The sequence below is a fragment of the Hippopotamus amphibius genome, chromosome 2, assembly GCF_030028045.1.
Source record: "Hippopotamus amphibius kiboko isolate mHipAmp2 chromosome 2, mHipAmp2.hap2, whole genome shotgun sequence".
Taxonomy (NCBI): Eukaryota; Metazoa; Chordata; class Mammalia; order Artiodactyla; family Hippopotamidae; genus Hippopotamus; species Hippopotamus amphibius.
Window position 1 is genome coordinate 221867003 of NC_080187.1, and position 18584 is coordinate 221885586.

At 54.2% G+C, this 18584-nt stretch overlaps 7 non-coding genes across 7 annotated transcripts; all 7 read right to left on the reverse strand.

Moving 5' to 3' along the window:
- Positions 1 to 2151: 2151 nt before the first annotated feature.
- Positions 2152 to 2232, reverse strand: LOC130847010 (small nucleolar RNA SNORD115). Its single transcript, XR_009051805.1, has one exon. It is a non-coding gene; the product is annotated as a small nucleolar RNA SNORD115 (small nucleolar RNA).
- Positions 2233 to 4738: 2506 nt separating this feature from the next.
- LOC130847054 (small nucleolar RNA SNORD115) lies at positions 4739 to 4819 on the reverse strand. The gene has a single exon (XR_009051849.1). It is a non-coding gene; the product is annotated as a small nucleolar RNA SNORD115 (small nucleolar RNA).
- Positions 4820 to 7325: 2506 nt separating this feature from the next.
- LOC130847087 (small nucleolar RNA SNORD115) lies at positions 7326 to 7406 on the reverse strand. Its single transcript, XR_009051881.1, has one exon. It is a non-coding gene; the product is annotated as a small nucleolar RNA SNORD115 (small nucleolar RNA).
- Positions 7407 to 9912: 2506 nt separating this feature from the next.
- On the reverse strand, positions 9913 to 9993 carry LOC130847012 (small nucleolar RNA SNORD115). Its single transcript, XR_009051807.1, has one exon. It is a non-coding gene; the product is annotated as a small nucleolar RNA SNORD115 (small nucleolar RNA).
- Positions 9994 to 12499: 2506 nt separating this feature from the next.
- Positions 12500 to 12580, reverse strand: LOC130847013 (small nucleolar RNA SNORD115). Its single transcript, XR_009051808.1, has one exon. It is a non-coding gene; the product is annotated as a small nucleolar RNA SNORD115 (small nucleolar RNA).
- A 2512-nt stretch (positions 12581 to 15092) lies between these two features.
- On the reverse strand, positions 15093 to 15173 carry LOC130847088 (small nucleolar RNA SNORD115). Its single transcript, XR_009051882.1, has one exon. It is a non-coding gene; the product is annotated as a small nucleolar RNA SNORD115 (small nucleolar RNA).
- Positions 15174 to 17685: 2512 nt separating this feature from the next.
- On the reverse strand, positions 17686 to 17766 carry LOC130847045 (small nucleolar RNA SNORD115). Its single transcript, XR_009051840.1, has one exon. It is a non-coding gene; the product is annotated as a small nucleolar RNA SNORD115 (small nucleolar RNA).
- Positions 17767 to 18584: the final 818 nt, after the last annotated feature.

Genomic DNA, 18584 nt, shown 5'->3' on the forward strand with positions numbered 1-18584 from the left:
CATAGCTGAAACGCATACAAACAGCTCCCTACATAGCTTCCTTCCTGCCTCCCTTCCTCCAGAATGCTCTAGCTCCCTCCCTTTCGACCCTCGTCCTTGGCTCACTCTCTCCATCCATCCATACATACAAAGATGAAGGCATGAGTGGACAGGTGGATCAATGCCATCTTATGTACCTTAATACTGTGTCAGGGGCAGATGAAAGAACCAGTACGTATATGTCTCCCCAGGGAAGGACTAGCCTCATGGATCCTCTAGTCAGCACAAGGCCTGGCACCAGGTCTGCTTGGTGGGGAAAACACTGGGGGCGTTTCTGGGGGGAATGGAGACATTCCTCTGGGCCCGACCCTGGTGTGGGCAAGCGTGTGCTGGCCGATGTCACACTCGGCTTGTCCATGTGCACAACACCCAGACAATGAGGCCTTTATGTCCCACACAGTGGACATTCACAGGAGCTGGAGGGAGCTCTCTTGGTAGGCAGTGGCTCCCGTAGAGGAAGGCCAGCCCAAGAGATGCCACAGGCCTCTATCTGTATGCAGAACCCATGAAAGGGCCTGTCTGAGTAAACTGGCCTATCTGAGGGCCCATGATCCCTCACAGAGACCTGGGAAACCCCATTCCAGCAAGGGACCAGCCCTTCAGCTCTCACAAGAGCCAAGAGCATCTAGCTGCCAAGTCCCTGATCAAGGGTCCTTGTTGCCTCTCACCACCTCCAGGCCTGGCCCCACATCCTCCCAACCAACACTTCTTGGAAGTCACTCAAGCACACCCCACAACTGACCATAAGCTCAGTACATCCTCGTGCTCTGCCTCGACATGCACAGAGATCTGCGTGGTTGCTCCCCAGGGCAACACGTAATGAAATGGTGCCTCCATGCTCAGTCTTACTACACTTCAGGTCAATCGAGTTGAATTTCAAGGCCCGCATTCCGATCTGGTGGATGGGGAGCCATGTCAAGCATTCCTCCTTGGGGACCACAGAGATTCCCAAACAGGGCCAATTTCTTCTGTGGCAGCATTCCCTACTGTGGCCCATGCAAGGCCACCAAACAACAGCCATGCAGCTACACCCTCCTCAGCCCACATCCCGGGACCACCCCTCCCCTTCAGGTCAACAGGGCCTCACGATGGACATGATAACGGGATGCCCAAGGGCTCTGCAAAGCCTTCATGGGGGAATGGACACCCAGAAGCCTTTTCTCCTCTGGAGGGGGCTCTCTGACAAACCAGTGGCTTCCGGAGAGGACGACCAACCCAGGAGAAGCTATGGTCCTGTGTATGCATGCAGACCCCATCAGAGGCCCCATTCGGATCAAGTGGCTCCAACAAAGCACCATGATCCCTCACAGAGTCCTGGCACAACCCCATTGAAGACCACGGCATGGCTTCCAGCCCTTGAAATAACGAGCAGCATCCTGCTTCCAAGCACCTGAGGATAGGCTCCTGCCTGCCTCTCACCATCTCTAGGCAGGGGGCATGAGCCTTCCCTACTGGCAGGTTTTGGGAAGCCATAAAGCACACACCACAAGGGACCATTCCCTCAGTTGGTGATCATACTCTGACGCTAGGTGCACAGAGGTCTCTAGAGATGTTCCGCCTGGGGCCAAGGAAGAAAACACTGCCTCGATGTGCTCTCTGACTAGAATACAGCTGTAATGAAGGCATGTGAGTGCACCAGATGTGAGCCCATAAATTTGGGGCAGCAGCAGACATTCCTCCTTGGTAGGCAGGAGGTTGCCAAAAGAGTACCCTGTACTGGCTGCTGTGAGGGCGGCCAGCCCATAGTTCAAAATTCTCTGGGGCCTATCGGTAGCAACCAAAAGAGCCACTCACTGCGGAACATTCTGGCTGTGGTGAGCCCATGCCAAGGCTTGGCCTGAAACACAAAATTCAAAGCAGAAAGGCTTAAGGAAAGACTCCACCCATGGCCTCAGAACATGTGGGCCCTGGCACTAGGGAGCAGGATAGAAAACCACAGGTGGCAACACATCTTGGATATGTGGAATCCTCCTACACTGGGAGGAGTCTCAAGGGATTTCCTCGAGCGAGAGGCTGCTCCAACACCCACACCCAAACCCACACACACACCCACACCCAGGGCTCTGCAATGGACCAAAAATGCAGGCCATCCTGCCCCTGGATCCCTCTGTTAGGCCTCAGCGTAATCCTATTGAGCATGATTTTTTGGTCATCAGCTCTCTTCAGGACCATATGAGTTCTCATCCTCGACCCAACTGAGGCCCTCCTCACTCACCTGCGCCCTGCCACATGTGAAGGCTTACCTCAGATGCTTCCTGGAAAGAAGGATGCCTGAAGGGATGTGCCATTCTGTCGAATCCACGTGCTGGGCCAAGGCTCATGGTGATTGCCCTAGGGAACATAGGCCAAACACAGATCTTCATTTCTCTGGGGACGATGGCTGCCAAGAGGTGAGAAGGACAGCTGTGAGAACTCCAACTCCATGCTAGATGCATTGGGGGACGTGTGTGCCACATGCTCATGCATCGAATGATGCTACAAGAAATACCTGCAGCAATACATCCAGGAACATAGGGCCCAAATGTACCTCCACGCAGAGACAGGAACACATAGCTGAAACGCATACAAACAGCTCCCTACATAGCTTCCTTCCTGCCTCCCTTCCTCCAGAATGCTCTAGCTCCCTCCCTTTCGACCCTCGTCCTTGGCTCACTCTCTCCATCCATCCATACTTACAAAGATGAAGGCATGAGTGGACAGGTGGATCAATGCCATCTTATGTACCTTAATACTGTGTCAGGGGCAGATGAAAGAACCAGTACGTAGATGTCTCCCCAGGGAAGGACTAGCCTCATGGATCCTCTAGTCAGCACAAGGCCTGGCACCAGGTCTGCTTGGTGGGGAAAACACTGGGGGCGTTTCTGGGGGGAATGGAGACATTCCTCTGGGCCCGACCCTGGTGTGGGCAAGCGTGTGCTGGCCGATGTCACACTCGGCTTGTCCATGTGCACAACACCCAGGCAATGAGGCCTTTATGTCCCACACAGTGGACATTCACAGGAGCTGGAGGGAGCTCTCTTGGTAGGCAGTGGCTCCCGTAGAGGAAGGCCACCCCAAGAGATGCCACAGGCCTGTATCTGTATGCAGAACCCATGAAAGGGCCTGTCTGAGTAAACTGGCCTATCTGAGGGCCCATGATCCCTCACAGAGACCTGGGAAACCCCATTCCAGCAAGGGACCAGCCCTTCAGCTCTCACAAGAGCCAAGAGCATCTAGCTGCCAAGTCCCTGATGAAGGGTCCTTGTTGCCTCTCACCACCTCCAGGCCTGGCCCCATATCCTCCCAACCAACACTTCTTGGAAGTCACTCAAGCACACCCCACAACTGACCATAAGCTCAGTACATCCTCGTGCTCTGCCTCGACATGCACAGAGATCTGCGTGGTTGCTCCCCAGGGCAACACATAATGAAATGGTGCCTCCATTTTCAGTCTTACTACACTTCAGGTCAATCGAGTTGAATTTCAAGACCCGCAATCCGATCTGGCGGATGGGGAGCCATGTCAAGCATTCCTCCTTGGGGACCACAGAGATTCCCAAACAGGGCCAATTTCTTCTGTGGCAGCATTCCCTACTGTGGCCCGTGCAAGGCCACCAAACAACAGCCATGCAGCTACACCCTCCTCAGCCCACATCCCGGGACCACCCCTCCCCTTCAGGTCAACAGGGCCTCACGATGGACATGATAACGGGATGCCCAAGGGCTCTGCAAAGCCTTCATGGGGGAATGGACACCCAGAAGCCTTTTCTCCTCTGGAGGGGGCTCTCTGACAAACCAGTGGCTTCCGGAGAGGACGACCAACCCAGGAGAAGCTATGGTCCTGTGTTTGCATGCAGACCCCATCAGAGGCCCCATTCGGATCAAGTGGCTCCAACAAAGCACCATGATCCCTCACAGAGTCCTGGCACAACCCCATTGAAGACCACGGCATGGCTTCCAGCCCTTGAAATAACCAGCAGCATCCTGCTTCCAAGCACCTGAGGATAGACTCCTGCCTGCCTCTCACCATCTCTAGGCAGGGGGCATGAGCCTTCCCTACTGGCAGGATTTGGGAAGCCATAAAGCACACACCACAAGGGACCATTCCCTCAGTTGGTGATCATACTCTGACGCTAGGTGCACAGAGGTCTCTAGAGATGTTCCGCCTGGGGCCAAGGAAGAAAACACTGCCTCGATGTGCTCTCTGACTAGAATACAGCTCTAATGAAGGCATGTGAGTGCACCAGATGTGAGCCCATAAATTTGGGGCAGCAGAAGACATTCCTCCTTGGTAGGCAGGAGGTTGCCAAAAGACTACCCTGTACTGGCTGCTGTGAGGGCGGCCAGCCCATAGTTCAAAATTCTCCGGGGCCTATCGGTAGCAACCAAAAGAGCCACTCACTGCGGAACATTCTGGCTGTGGTGAGCCCATGCCAAGGCTTGGCCTGAAACACAAAATTCAAAGCAGAAAGGCTTAAGGAAAGACTCCACCCATTGCTTCAGAACATGTGGGCCCTGGCACTATGGAGCAGGATAGAAAACCACAGGTGGCAACACATCTTGGATATGTGGAATCCTCCTACACTGGGAGGAGTCTCAAGGGATTTCCTCGAGCGAGAGGCTGCTCCAACACCCACACCCAAACCCACACACACACCCACACCCAGGGCTCTGCAATGGACCAAAAATGCAGGCCATCCTGCCCCTGGATCCCTCTGTTAGGCCTCAGCGTAATCCTACTGAGCATGATTTTTTGGTCATCAGCTTTCTTCAGGACCATATGAGTTCTCATCCTCGACCCAACTGAGGCCCTCCTCACTCACCTGCGCCCTGCCACATGTGAAGGCTTACCTCAGATGCTTCCTGGAAAGAAGGATGCCTGAAGGGATGTGCCATTCTGTTGAATCCACGTGCTGGGCCAAGGCTCATGGTGATTGCCCTAGGGAACATAGGCCAAACACAGATCTTCATTTCTCTGGGGACGATGGCTGCCAAGAGGTGAGAAGGACAGCTGTGAGAACTCCAACTCCATGCTAGATGCATTGGGGAACGTGTGTGCCACACGCTCATGCATCGAATGATGCTACAAGAAATACCTGCAGCAATACATCCAGGAACATAGGGCCCAAATGTACCTCCACGCAGAGACAGGAACACATAGCTGAAACGCATACAAACAGCTCCCTACATAGCTTCCTTCCTGCCTCCCTTCCTCCAGAATGCTCTAGCTCCCTCCCTTTCGACCCTCGTCCTTGGCTCACTCTCTCCATCCATCCATACATACAAAGATGAAGGCATGAGTGGACAGGTGGATCAATGCCATCTTATGTACCTTAATACTGTGTCAGGGGCAGATGAAATAACCAGTACGTATATGTCTCCCCAGGGAAGGACTAGCCTCATGGATCCTCTAGTCAGCAGAAGGCCTGGCACCAGGTCTGCTTGGTGGGGAAAACACTGGGGGCGTTTCTGGGGGGAATGGAGACATTCCTCTGGGCCCGACCCTGGTGTGGGCAAGCGTGTGCTGGCCGATGTCACACTCGGCTTGTCCATGTGCACAACACCCAGGCAATGAGGCCTTTATGTCCCACACAGTGGACATTCACAGGAGCTGGAGGGAGCTCTCTTGGTAGGCAGTGGCTCCCGTAGAGGAAGGCCACCCCAAGAGATGCCACAGGCCTGTATCTGTATGCAGAACCCATGAAAGGGCCTGTCTGAGTAAACTGGCCTATCTGAGGGCCCATGATCCCTCACAGAGACCTGGGAAACCCCATTCCAGCAAGGGACCAGCCCTTCAGCTCTCACAAGAGCCAAGAGCATCTAGCTGCCAAGTCCCTGATGAAGGGTCCTTGTTGCCTCTCACCACCTCCAGGCCTGGCCCCACATCCTCCCAACCAACACTTCTTGGAAGTCACTCAAGCACACCCCACAACTGACCATAAGCTCAGTACATCCTCGTGCTCTGCCTCGACATGCACAGAGATCTGCGTGGTTGCTCCCCAGGGCAACACGTAATGAGATGGTGCCTCCATGCTCAGTCTTACTACACTTCAGGTAAATCGAGTTGAATTTCAAGACCCGCATTCCGATCTGGTGGATGGGGAGCCATGTCAAGCATTCCTCCTTGGGGAGCACAGAGATTCCCAAACAGGGCCAATTTCTTCTGTGGCAGCATTCCCTACTGTGGCCCGTGCAAGGCCACCAAACAACAGCCATGCAGCTACACCCTCCTCAGCCCACATCCCGGGACCACCCCTCCCCTTCAGGTCAACAGGGCCTCACGATGGACATGATAACGGGATGCCCAAGGGCTCTGCAAAGCCTTCATGGGGGAATGGACACCCAGAAGCCTTTTCTCCTCTGGAGGGGGCTCTCTGACAAACCAGTGGCTTCCGGAGAGGACGACCAACCCAGGAGAAGCTATGGTCCTGTGTATGCATGCAGACCCCATCAGAGGCCCCATTCGGATCAAGTGGCTCCAACAAAGCACCATGATCCCTCACAGAGTCCTGGCACAACCCCATTGAAGACCACGGCATGGCTTCCAGCCCTTGAAATAACCAGCAGCATCCTGCTTCCAAGCACCTGAGGATAGGCTCCTGCCTGCCTCTCACCATCTCTAGGCAGGGGGCATGAGCCTTCCCTACTGGCAGGTTTTGGGAAGCCATAAAGCACACACCACAAGGGACCATTCCCTCAGTTGGTGATCATACTCTGACGCTAGGTGCACAGAGGTCTCTAGAGATGTTCCGCCTGGGGCCAAGGAAGAAAACACTGCCTCGATGTGCTCTCTGACTAGAATACAGCTCTAATGAAGGCATGTGAGTGCACCAGATGTGAGCCCATAAATTTGGGGCAGCAGCAGACATTCCTCCTTGGTAGGCAGGAGGTTGCCAAAAGACTACCCTGTACTGCCTGCTGTGAGGGCAGCCAGCCCATAGTTCAAAATTCTCTGGGGCCTATCGGTAGCAACCAAAAGAGCCACTCACTGCGGAACATTCTGGCTGTGGTGAGCGCATGCCAAGGCTTGGCCTGAAACACAAAATTCAAAGCAGAAAGGCTTAAGGAAAGACTCCACCCATGGCTTCAGAACATGTGGGCCCTGGCACTATGGAGCAGGATAGAAAACCACAGGTGGCAACACATCTTGGATATGTGGAATCCTCCTACACTGGGAGGAGTCTCAAGGGATTTCCTCGAGCGAGAGGCTGCTCCAACACCCACACCCAAACCCACACACACACCCACACCCAGGGCTCTGCAATGGACCAAAAATGCAGGCCATCCTGCCCCTGGATCCCTCTGTTAGGCCTCAGCGTAATCCTATTGAGCATGATTTTTTGGTCATCAGCTCTCTTCAGGACCATATGAGTTCTCATCCTCCACCCAACTGAGGCCCTCCTCACTCACCTGCGCCCTGCCACACGTGAAGGCTTACCTCAGATGCTTCCTGGAAAGAAGGATGCCTGAAGGGATGTGCCATTCTGTCGAATCCACGTGCTGGGCCAAGGCTCATGGTGATTGCCCTAGGGAACATAGGCCAAACACAGATCTTCATTTCTCTGGGGACGATGGCTGCCAAGAGGTGAGAAGGACAGCTGTGAGAACTCCAACTCCATGCTAGATGCATTGGGGGACGTGTGTGCCACACGCTCATGCATCGAATGATGCTACAAGAAATACCTGCAGCAATACATCCAGGAACATAGGGCCCAAATGTACCTCCACGCAGAGACAGGAACACATAGCTGAAACGCATACAAACAGCTCCCTACATAGCTTCCTTCCTGCCTCCCTTCCTCCAGAAAGCTCTAGCTCCCTGCCTTTCGACCCTCGTACTTGGCTCACTCTCTCCATCCATCCATACATACAAAGATGAAGGCATGAGTGGACAGGTGGATCAATGCCATCTTATGTACCTTAATACTGTGTCAGGGGCAGATGAAATAACCAGTACGTATATGTCTCCCCAGGGAAGGACTAGCCTCATGGATCCTCCAGGCAGCACAAGGCCTGGCACCAGGTCTGCTTGGTGGGGAAAACACTGGGGGTGTTTCTGGGGGGAATGGAGACATTCCTCTGGGCCCGACCCTGGTGTGGGCAAGCGTGTGCTGGCCGATGTCACACTCGGCTTGTCCATGTGCACAACACCCAGACAATGAGGCCTTTATGTCCCACACAGTGGACATTCACAGGAGCTGGAGGGAGCTCTCTTGGTAGGCAGTGGCTCCCGTAGAGGAAGGCCAGCCCAAGAGATGCCACAGGCCTGTATCTGTATGCAGAACCCATGAAAGGGCCTGTCTGAGTAAACTGGCCTATCTGAGGGCCCATGATCCCTCACAGAGACCTGGGAAACCCCATTCCAGCAAGGGACCAGCCCTTCAGCTCTCACAAGAGCCAAGAGCATCTAGCTGCCAAGTCCCTGATGAAGGGTCCTTGTTGCCTCTCACCACCTCCAGGCCTGGCCCCACATCCTCCCAACCAACACTTCTTGGAAGTCACTCAAGCACACCCCACAACTGACCATAAGCTCAGTACATCCTCGTGCTCTGCCTCGACATGCACAGAGATCTGCGTGGTTGCTCCCCAGGGCAACACGTAATGAAATGGTGCCTCCATGCTCAGTCTTACTACACTTCAGGTCAATCGAGTTGAATTTCAAGGCCCGCATTCTGATCTGGTGGATGGGGAGCCATGTCAAGCATTCCTCCTTGGGGACCACAGAGATTCCCAAACAGGGCCAATTTCTTCTGTGGCAGCATTCCCTACTGTGGCCCGTGCAAGGCCACCAAACAACAGCCATGCAGCTACACCCTCCTCAGCCCGCATCCCGGGACCACCCCTCCCCTTCAGGTCAACAGGGCCTCACGATGGACATGATAACGGGATGCCCAAGGGCTCTGCAAAGCCTTCATGGGGGAATGGACACCCAGAAGCCTTTTCTCCTCTGGAGGGGGCTCTCTAACAAACCAGTGGCTTCCGGAGAGGACGACCAACCCAGGAGAAGCTATGGTCCTGTGTATGCATGCAGACCCCATCAGAGGCCCCATTCGGATCAAGTGGCTCCAACAAAGCACCATGATCCCTCACAGAGTCCTGGCACAACCCCATTGAAGACCACGGCATGGCTTCCAGCCCTTGAAATAACCAGCAGCATCCTGCTTCCAAGCACCTGAGGATAGGCTCCTGCCTGCCTCTCACCATCTCTAGGCAGGGGGCATGAGCCTTCCCTACTGGCAGGTTTTGGGAAGCCATAAAGCACACACCACAAGGGACCATTCCCTCAGTTGGTGATCATACTCTGCCTCTATGTGCACAGAGGTCTCTAGAGATGTTCCGCCTGGGGCCAAGGAAGAAAACACTGCCTCGATGTGCTCTCTGACTAGAATACAGCTGTAATGAAGGCATGTGAGTGCACCAGATGTGAGCCCATAAATTTGGGGCAGCAGCAGACATTCCTCCTTGGTAGGCAGGAGGTTGCCAAAAGACTACCCTGTACTGGCTGCTGTGAGGGCGGCCAGCCCATAGTTCAAAATTCTCTGGGGCCTATCGGTAGCAACCAAAAGAGCCACTCATTGCGGAACATTCTGGCTGTGGTGAGCCCATGCCAAGGCTTGGCCTGAAACACAAAATTCAAAGCAGAAAGGCTTAAGGAAAGACTCCACCCATGGCTTCAGAACATGTGGGCCCTGGCACTATGGAGCAGGATAGAAAACCAAAGGTGGCAACACATCTTGGATATGTGGAAGCCTCCTACACTGGGAGGAGTCTCAAGGGATTTCCTCGAGCGAGAGGCTGCTCCAACACCCACACCCAAACCCACACACACACCCACACCCAGGGCTCTGCAATGGACCAAAAATGCAGGCCATCCTGCCCCTGGATCCCTCTGTTAGGCCTCAGCGTAATCCTATTGAGCATGATTTTTTGGTCATCAGCTCTCTTCAGGACCATATGAGTTCTCATCCTCGACCCAACTGAGGCCCTCCTCACTCACCTGCGCCCTGCCACATGTGAAGGCTTACCTCAGATGCTTCCTGGAAAGAAGGATGCCTGAAGGGATGTGCCATTCTGTCGAATCCACGTGCTGGGCCAAGGCTCATGGTGATTGCCCTAGGGACCATAGGCCAAACACAGATCTTCATTTCTCTGGGGACGATGGCTGCCAAGAGGTGAGAAGGACAGCTGTGAGAACTCCAACTCCATGCTAGATGCATTGGGGGACGTGTGTGCCACACGCTCATGCATCGAATGATGCTACAAGAAATACCTGCAGCAATACATCCAGGAACATAGGGCCCAAATGTACCTCCACGCAGAGACAGGAACACATAGCTGAAACGCATACAAACAGCTCCCTACATAGCTTCCTTCCTGCCTCCCTTCCTCCAGAATGCTCTAGCTCCCTCCCTTTCGACCCTCGTCCTTGGCTCACTCTCTCCATCCATCCATACATACAAAGATGAAGGCATGAGTGGACAGGTGGATCAATGCCATCTTATGTACCTTAATACTGTGTCAGGGGCAGATGAAATAACCAGTACGTATATGTCTCCCCAGGGAAGGACTAGCCTCATGGATCCTCTAGTCAGCACAAGGCCTGGCACCAGGTCTGCTTGGTGGGGAAAACACTGGGGGCGTTTCTGGGGGGAATGGAGACATTCCTCTGGGCCCGACCCTGGTGTGGGCAAGCGTGTGCTGGCCGATGTCACACTCGGCTTGTCCATGTGCACAACACCCAGACAATGAGGCCTTTATGTCCCACACAGTGGACATTCACAGGAGCTGGAGGGAGCTCTCTTGGTAGGCAGTGGCTCCCGTAGAGGAAGGCCACCCCAAGAGATGCCACAGGCCTGTATCTGTATGCAGAACCCATGAAAGGGCCTGTCTGAGTAAACTGGCCTATCTGAAGGCCCATGATCCCTCACAGAGACCTGGGAAACCCCATTCCAGCAAGGGACCAGCCCTTCAGCTCTCACAAGAGCCAAGAGCATCTAGCTGCCAAGTCCCTGATGAAGGGTCCTTGTTGCCTCTCACCACCTCCAGGCCTGGCCCCACATCCTCCCAACCAACACTTCTTGGAAGTCACTCAAGCACACCCCACAACTGACCATAAGCTCAGTACATCCTCGTGCTCTGCCTCGACATGCACAGAGATCTGCGTGGTTGCTCCCCAGGGCAACACGTAATGAGATGGTGCCTCCATGCTCAGTCTTACTACACTTCAGGTAAATCGAGTTGAATTTCAAGACCCGCATTCCGATCTGGTGGATGGGGAGCCATGTCAAGCATTCCTCCTTGGGGAGCACAGAGATTCCCAAACAGGGCCAATTTCTTCTGTGGCAGCATTCCCTACTGTGGCCCGTGCAAGGCCACCAAACAACAGCCATGCAGCTACACCCTCCTCAGCCCACATCCCGGGACCACCCCTCCCCTTCAGGTCAACAGGGCCTCACGATGGACATGATAACGGGATGCCCAAGGGCTCTGCAAAGCCTTCATGGGGGAATGGACACCCAGAAGCCTTTTCTCCTCTGGAGGGGGCTCTCTGACAAACCAGTGGCTTCCGGAGAGGACGACCAACCCAGGAGAAGCTATGGTCCTGTGTATGCATGCAGACCCCATCAGAGGCCCCATTCGGATCAAGTGGCTCCAACAAAGCACCATGATCCCTCACAGAGTCCTGGCACAACCCCATTGAAGACCACGGCATGGCTTCCAGCCCTTGAAATAACCAGCAGCATCCTGCTTCCAAGCACCTGAGGATAGGCTCCTGCCTGCCTCTCACCATCTCTAGGCAGGGGGCATGAGCCTTCCCTACTGGCAGGTTTTGGGAAGCCATAAAGCACACACCACAAGGGACCATTCCCTCAGTTGGTGATCATACTCTGACGCTAGGTGCACAGAGGTCTCTAGAGATGTTCCGCCTGGGGCCAAGGAAGAAAACACTGCCTCGATGTGCTCTCTGACTAGAATACAGCTGTAATGAAGGCATGTGAGTGCACCAGATGTGAGCCCATAAATTTGGGGCAGCAGCAGACATTCCTCCTTGGTAGGCAGGAGGTTGCCAAAAGACTACCCTGTACTGGCTGCTGTGAGGGTGGCCAGCCCATAGTTCAAAATTCTCTGGGGCCTATCGGTAGCAACCAAAAGAGCCACTCACTGCGGAACATTCTGGCTGTGGTGAGCCCATGCCAAGGCTTGGCCTGAAACACAAAATTCAAAGCAGAAAGGCTTAAGGAAAGACTCCACCCATGGCTTCAGAACATGTGGGCCCTGGCACTATGGAGCAGGATAGAAAACCACAGGTGGCAACACATCTTGGATATGTGGAATCCTCCTACACTGGGAGGAGTCTCAAGGGATTTCCTCGAGCGAGAGGCTGCTCCAACACCCACACCCAAACCCACACACACACCCACACCCAGGGCTCTGCAATGGACCAAAAATGCAGGCCATCCTGCCCCTGGATCCCTCTGTTAGGCCTCAGCGTAATCCTATTGAGCATGATTTTTTGGTCATCAGCTCTCTTCAGGACCATATGAGTTCTCATCCTCGACCCAACTGAGGCCCTCCTCACTCACCTGCGCCCTGCCACATGTGAAGGCTTACCTCAGATGCTTCCTGGAAAGAAGGATGCCTGAAGGGATGTGCCATTCTGTCGAATCCACGTGCTGGGCCAAGGCTCATGGTGATTGCCCTAGGGAACATAGGCCAAACACAGATCTTCATTTCTCTGGGGACGATGGCTGCCAAGAGGTGAGAAGGACAGCTGTGAGAACTCCAACTCCATGCTAGATGCATTGGGGGACGTGTGTGCCACACGCTCATGCATCGAATGATGCTACAAGAAATACCTGCAGCAATACATCCAGGAACATAGGGCCCAAATGTACCTCCACGCAGAGACAGGAACACATAGCTGAAACGCATACAAACAGCTCCCTACATAGCTTCCTTCCTGCCTCCCTTCCTCCAGAATGCTCTAGCTCCCTCCCTTTCGACCCTCGTCCTTGGCTCACTCTCTCCATCCATCCATACATACAAAGATGAAGGCATGAGTGGACAGGTGGATCAATGCCATCTTATGTACCTTAATACTGTGTCAGGGGCAGATGAAATAACCAGTACGTATATGTCTCCCCAGGGAAGGACTAGCCTCATGGATCCTCTAGTCAGCACAAGGCCTGGCACCAGGTCTGCTTGGTGGGGAAAACACTGGGGGCGTTTCTGGGGGGAATGGAGACATTCCTCTGGGCCCGACCCTGGTGTGGGCAAGCGTGTGCTGGCCGATGTCACACTCGGCTTGTCCATGTGCACAACACCCAGACAATGAGGCCTTTATGTCCCACACAGTGGACATTCACAGGAGCTGGAGGGAGCTCTCTTGGTAGGCAGTGGCTCCCGTAGAGGAAGGCCAGCCCAAGAGATGCCACAGGCCTGTATCTGTATGCAGAACCCATGAAAGGGCCTGTCTGAGTAAACTGGCCTATCTGAAGGCCCATGATCCCTCACAGAGACCTGGGAAACCCCATTCCAGCAAGGGACCAGCCCTTCAGCTCTCACAAGAGCCAAGAGCATCTAGCTGCCAAGTCCCTGATCAAGGGTCCTTGTTGCCTCTCACCACCTCCAGGCCTGGCCCCACATCCTCCCAACCAACACTTCTTGGAAGTCACTCAAGCACACCCCACAACGGACCATAAGCTCAGTCCATCCTCGTGCTCTGCCTCGACATGCACAGAGATCTGCGTGGTTGCTCCCCAGGGCAACACGTAATGAAATGGTGCCTCCATGCTCAGTCTTACTACACTTCAGGTCAATCGAGTTGAATTTCAAGACCCGCATTCCGATCTGGTGGATGGGGAGCCATGTCAAGCATTCCTCCTTGGGGACCACAGAGATTCCCAAACAGGGCCAATTTCTTCTGTGGCAGCATTCCCTACTGTGGCCCGTGCAAGGCCACCAAACAACAGCCATGCAGCTACACCCACCTCAGCCCGCATCCCGGGACCACCCCTCCCCTTCAGGTCAACAGGGCCTCACGATGGACATGATAACGGGATGCCCAAGGGCTCTGCAAAGCCTTCATGGGGGAATGGACACCCAGAAGCCTTTTCTCCTCTGGATGGGGCTCTCTGACAAACCAGTGGCTTCCGGAGAGGACGACCAACCCAGGAGAAGCTATGGTCCTGTGTATGCATGCAGACCCCATCAGAGGCCCCATTCGGATCAAGTGGCTCCAACAAAGCACCATGATCCCTCACAGAGTCCTGGCACAACCCCATTGAAGACCACGGCATGGCTTCCAGCCCTTGAAATAACCAGCAGAATCCTGCCTCCAAGCACCTGAGGATGGGCTCCTGCCTGCCTCTCTCCATCTCTAGGCAGGGGGCATGAGCCTTCCCTACTGACAGGTTTTGGGAAGCCATAAAGCACACACCACAAGGGACCATTCCCTCAGTTGGTGATCATATTCTGGCGCTAGGTGCACAGAGGTCTCTAGAGATGTTCCGCCTGGGGCCAAGGAAGAAAACACTGCCTCGATGTGATCTCTGACTAGAATACAGCTGTAATGAAGGCATGTGAGTGCACCAGATGTGAGCCCATAAATTTGGGGCAGCAGCAGACATTCCTCCTTGGTAGGCAGGAGGTTGCCAAAAGACTACCCTGTACTGCCTGCTGTGAGGGCGGCCAGCCCATAGTTCAAAATTCTCATTGGCCTATCGGTAGCAACCAAAAGAGCCACTCACTGCGGAACACTCTGGCTGTGGTGAGTCCATTCCAAGGCTTGGCCTGAAACACAAAATTCAAAGCAGAAAGGCTTAAGGAAAGACTCCACCCATGGCCTCAGAACATGTGGGCCCTGGCACTATGGAGCAGGATAGAAAACCAAAGGTGGCAATACATCTTGGATATGTGGAAGCCTCAGACGCTCGGAGGAGTCTCAAAGGATTCCCTCGAGGGAGAGGCTGCTCCAACACCCACACCCACACACCCACCCGTACCCACACCCACACCCAGGGCTCTGCAATGGACCAAAAATGCAGGCCATCCTGCCCCTGGATCCCTCTGTTAGGCATCAGCGTAATCCTATTGAGCATGATTTTTTGGTCATCAGCTCTCTTCAGGACCATATGAGTTCTCATCCTCAACCCAACTGAGGCCCTCCTCACTCACCTGCGCCCTGCCACATGTGAAGGCTTACCTCAGATGCTTCCTGGAAAGAAGGATGCCTGAAGGGATGTGCCATTCTGTCGAATCCACGTGCTGGGCCAAGGCTCATGGTGATTGCCCTAGGGAACATAGGCCAGACACAGATCTTCATTTCTCTGGGGACGATGGCTGCCAAGAGGTGAGAAGGACAGCTGTGAGAACTCCAACTCCATGCTAGATGCATTGGGGGACGTGTGTGTCACACGCTCATGCATCGAATGATGCTACAAGAAATACCTGCAGCAATACATCCAGGAACATAGGGCCCAAATGTACCTCCACGCAGAGACAGGAACACATAGCTGAAACGCATACAAACAGCTCCCTACATAGCTTCCTTCCTGCCTCCCTTCCTCCAGAATGCTCTAGCTCCCTCCCTTTCGACCCTCGTCCTTGGCTCACTCCATCCATCCATCCATACTTACAAAGATGAAGGCATGAGTGGACAGGTGGATCAATGCCATCTTATGTACCTTAATACTGGGTCAGGGGCAGATGAAATAACCAGTACGTATATGTCTCCCCAGGGAAGGACTAGCCTCATGGATCCTGCAGGCAGCACAAGGCCTGGCACCAGGTCTGCTTGGCGGGGAAAACACTGGGGGTGTTTCTGGGGGGAATGGAGACATTCCTCTGGGCCCCACCTTGGTGTGGGCAAGCGTGTGCTGGCCGATGTCACACTTGGCTTGTCCACGTGCACAACACCCAGACAATGAGGCCTTTATGTCCCACACAGTGGACATTCACAGGAGCTGGAGGGAGCTCTCTTGGTAGGCAGTGGCTCCCGTAGAGGAAGGCCAGCCCAAGAGATGCCACAGGCCTGTATCTGTATGCAGAACCCATGAAAGGGCCTGTCTGAGAAAACTGGCCTATCTGAGGGCCCATGATCCCTCACAGAGACCTGGGAAACCCCATTCCAGCAAGGGACCAGCCCTTCAGCTCTCACAAGAGCCAAGAGCATCTAGCTGCCAAGTCCCTGATGAAGGGTCTTTGTTGCCTCTCACCACCTCGAGGCCTGGCCCAATATCCTCATAACCAACACTTCTTGGAAGTCACTCAAGCACACCCCACAACTGACCATAAGCTCAGTCCATCCTCGTGCTCTGCCTCGACATGCACAGAGATCTGCGTGGTTGCTCCCCAGGGCAACACGTAATGAAATGGTGCCTCCATGGTCAGTCTTACTCCACTTCAGGTCAATCGAGTTGAATTTCACGGCCCGCATTCCGATCTGGTGGATGGGGAGCCACGTCAAGCATTCCTCCTTGGGGACCACAGAGATTCCCAAACAGGGCCAATTTCTTCTGTGACAGCATTCCCTACTGTGGCCCGTGCAAGGCCACCAAACAACAGCCATGCAGCTACACCCTCCTAAGCCCACATCCCGGGACCACCCCTCCCCTTCAGGTCAACAGGGCCTCACGATGGACATGATAACGCGATGCCCAAGGGCTCTGCAAAGCCTTCATGGGGCAATGGACACCCAGAAGCCTTTTCTCCTCTGGAGGGGGCTCTCTGACAAACCAGTGGCTTCTGGAGAGGACGACCAACCCAGGAGAAGCTATGGTCCTGTGTATGCATGCAGACCCCATCAGAGGCCCCATTCGGAGCAGTTGGCTCCAACAAAGCACCATGATCCCTCACAGAGTCCTAGCGCAACCCCATTGAAGACCAGGGCATGGCTTCCAGCCCTTGAAATAACCAGGAGCATCCTGCCTCCAAGCACCTGAGGATGCGCTCCTGCCTGCCTCTCACCATCTCTAGGCAGGGGGCATGAGCCTTCCCTACTGACAGGTTTTGGGAAGCCATAAAGCACACACCACAAGGGACCATTCCCTCAGTTGGTGATCATATTCTGGCGCTAGGTGCACAGAGGTCTCTAGAGATGTTCCGCCTGGGGCCAAGGAAGAAAACACTGCCTCGATGTGCTCTCTGACTAGAATACAGCTCTAATGAAGGCATGTGAGTGCACCAGATGTGAGCCCATAAATTTGGGGCAGCAGCAGACATTCCTCCTTGGTAGGCAGGAGGTTGCCAAAAGACTACCCTGTACTGCCTGCTGTGAGGGCGGCCAGCCCATAGTTCAAAATTCTCTGGGGCCTATCGGTAGCAACCAAAAGAGCCACTCACTGCGGAACACTCTGGCTGTGGTGAGTCCATTCCAAGGCTTGGCCTGAAACACAAAATTCAAAGCAGAAAGGCTTAAGGAAAGACTCCACCCATGGCCTCAGAACATGTGGGCCCTGGCACTATGGAGCAGGATAGAAAACCAAAGGTGGCAATACATCTTGGATATGTGGAAGCCTCAGACGCTCGGAGGAGTCTCAAAGGATTCCCTCGAGGGAGAGGCTGCTCCAACACCCACACCCACACACCCACCCGTACCCACACCCACACCCAGGGCTCTGCAATGGACCAAAAATGCAGGCCATCCTGCCCCTGGATCCCTCTGTTAGGCGTCAGCGTAATCCTATTGAGCATGATTTTTTGGTCATCAGCTCTCTTCAGGACCATATGAGTTCTCATCATCAACCCAACTGAGGCCCTCCTCACTCACCTGCGCCCTGCCACATGTGAAGGCTTACCTCAGATGCTTCCTGGAAAGAAGGATGCCTGAAGGGATGTGCCATTCTGTCGAATCCACGTGCTGGGCCAAGGCTCATGGTGATTGCCCTAGGGAACATAGGCCAGACACAGATCTTCATTTCTCTGGGGACGATGGCTGCCAAGAGGTGAGAAGGACAGCTGTGAGAACTCCAACTCCATGCTAGATGCATTGGGGGACGTGTGTGTCACACGCTCATGCATCGAATGATGCTACAAGAAATACCTGCAGCAATACATCCAGGAACATAGGGCCCAAATGTACCTCCACGCAGAGACAGGAACACATAGCTGAAACGCATACAAACAGCTCCCTACATAGCTTCCTTCCTGCCTCCCTTCCTCCAGAATGCTCTAGCTCCCTCCCTTTCGACCCTCGTCCTTGGCTCACTCCCTCCATCCATCCATACTTACAAAGATGAAGGCATGAGTGGACAGGTGGATCAATGCCATCTTATGTACCTTAATACTGTGTCAGGGGCAGATGAAATAACCAGTACGTATATGTCTCCCCAGGGAAGGACTAGCCTCATGGATCCTCCAGGCAGTACAAGGCCTGGCACCAGGTCTGCTTGGCGGGGAAAACACTGGGGGTGCTTCTGGGGGGAATGGAGACATTCCTCTGGGCCCCACCCTGGTGTGGGCAAGCGTGTGCTGGCCGATGTCACACTTGGCTTGTCCATGTGCACAACACCCAGACAATGAGGCCTTTATATCCCACACAGTGGACATTCACAGGAGCTGGAGGG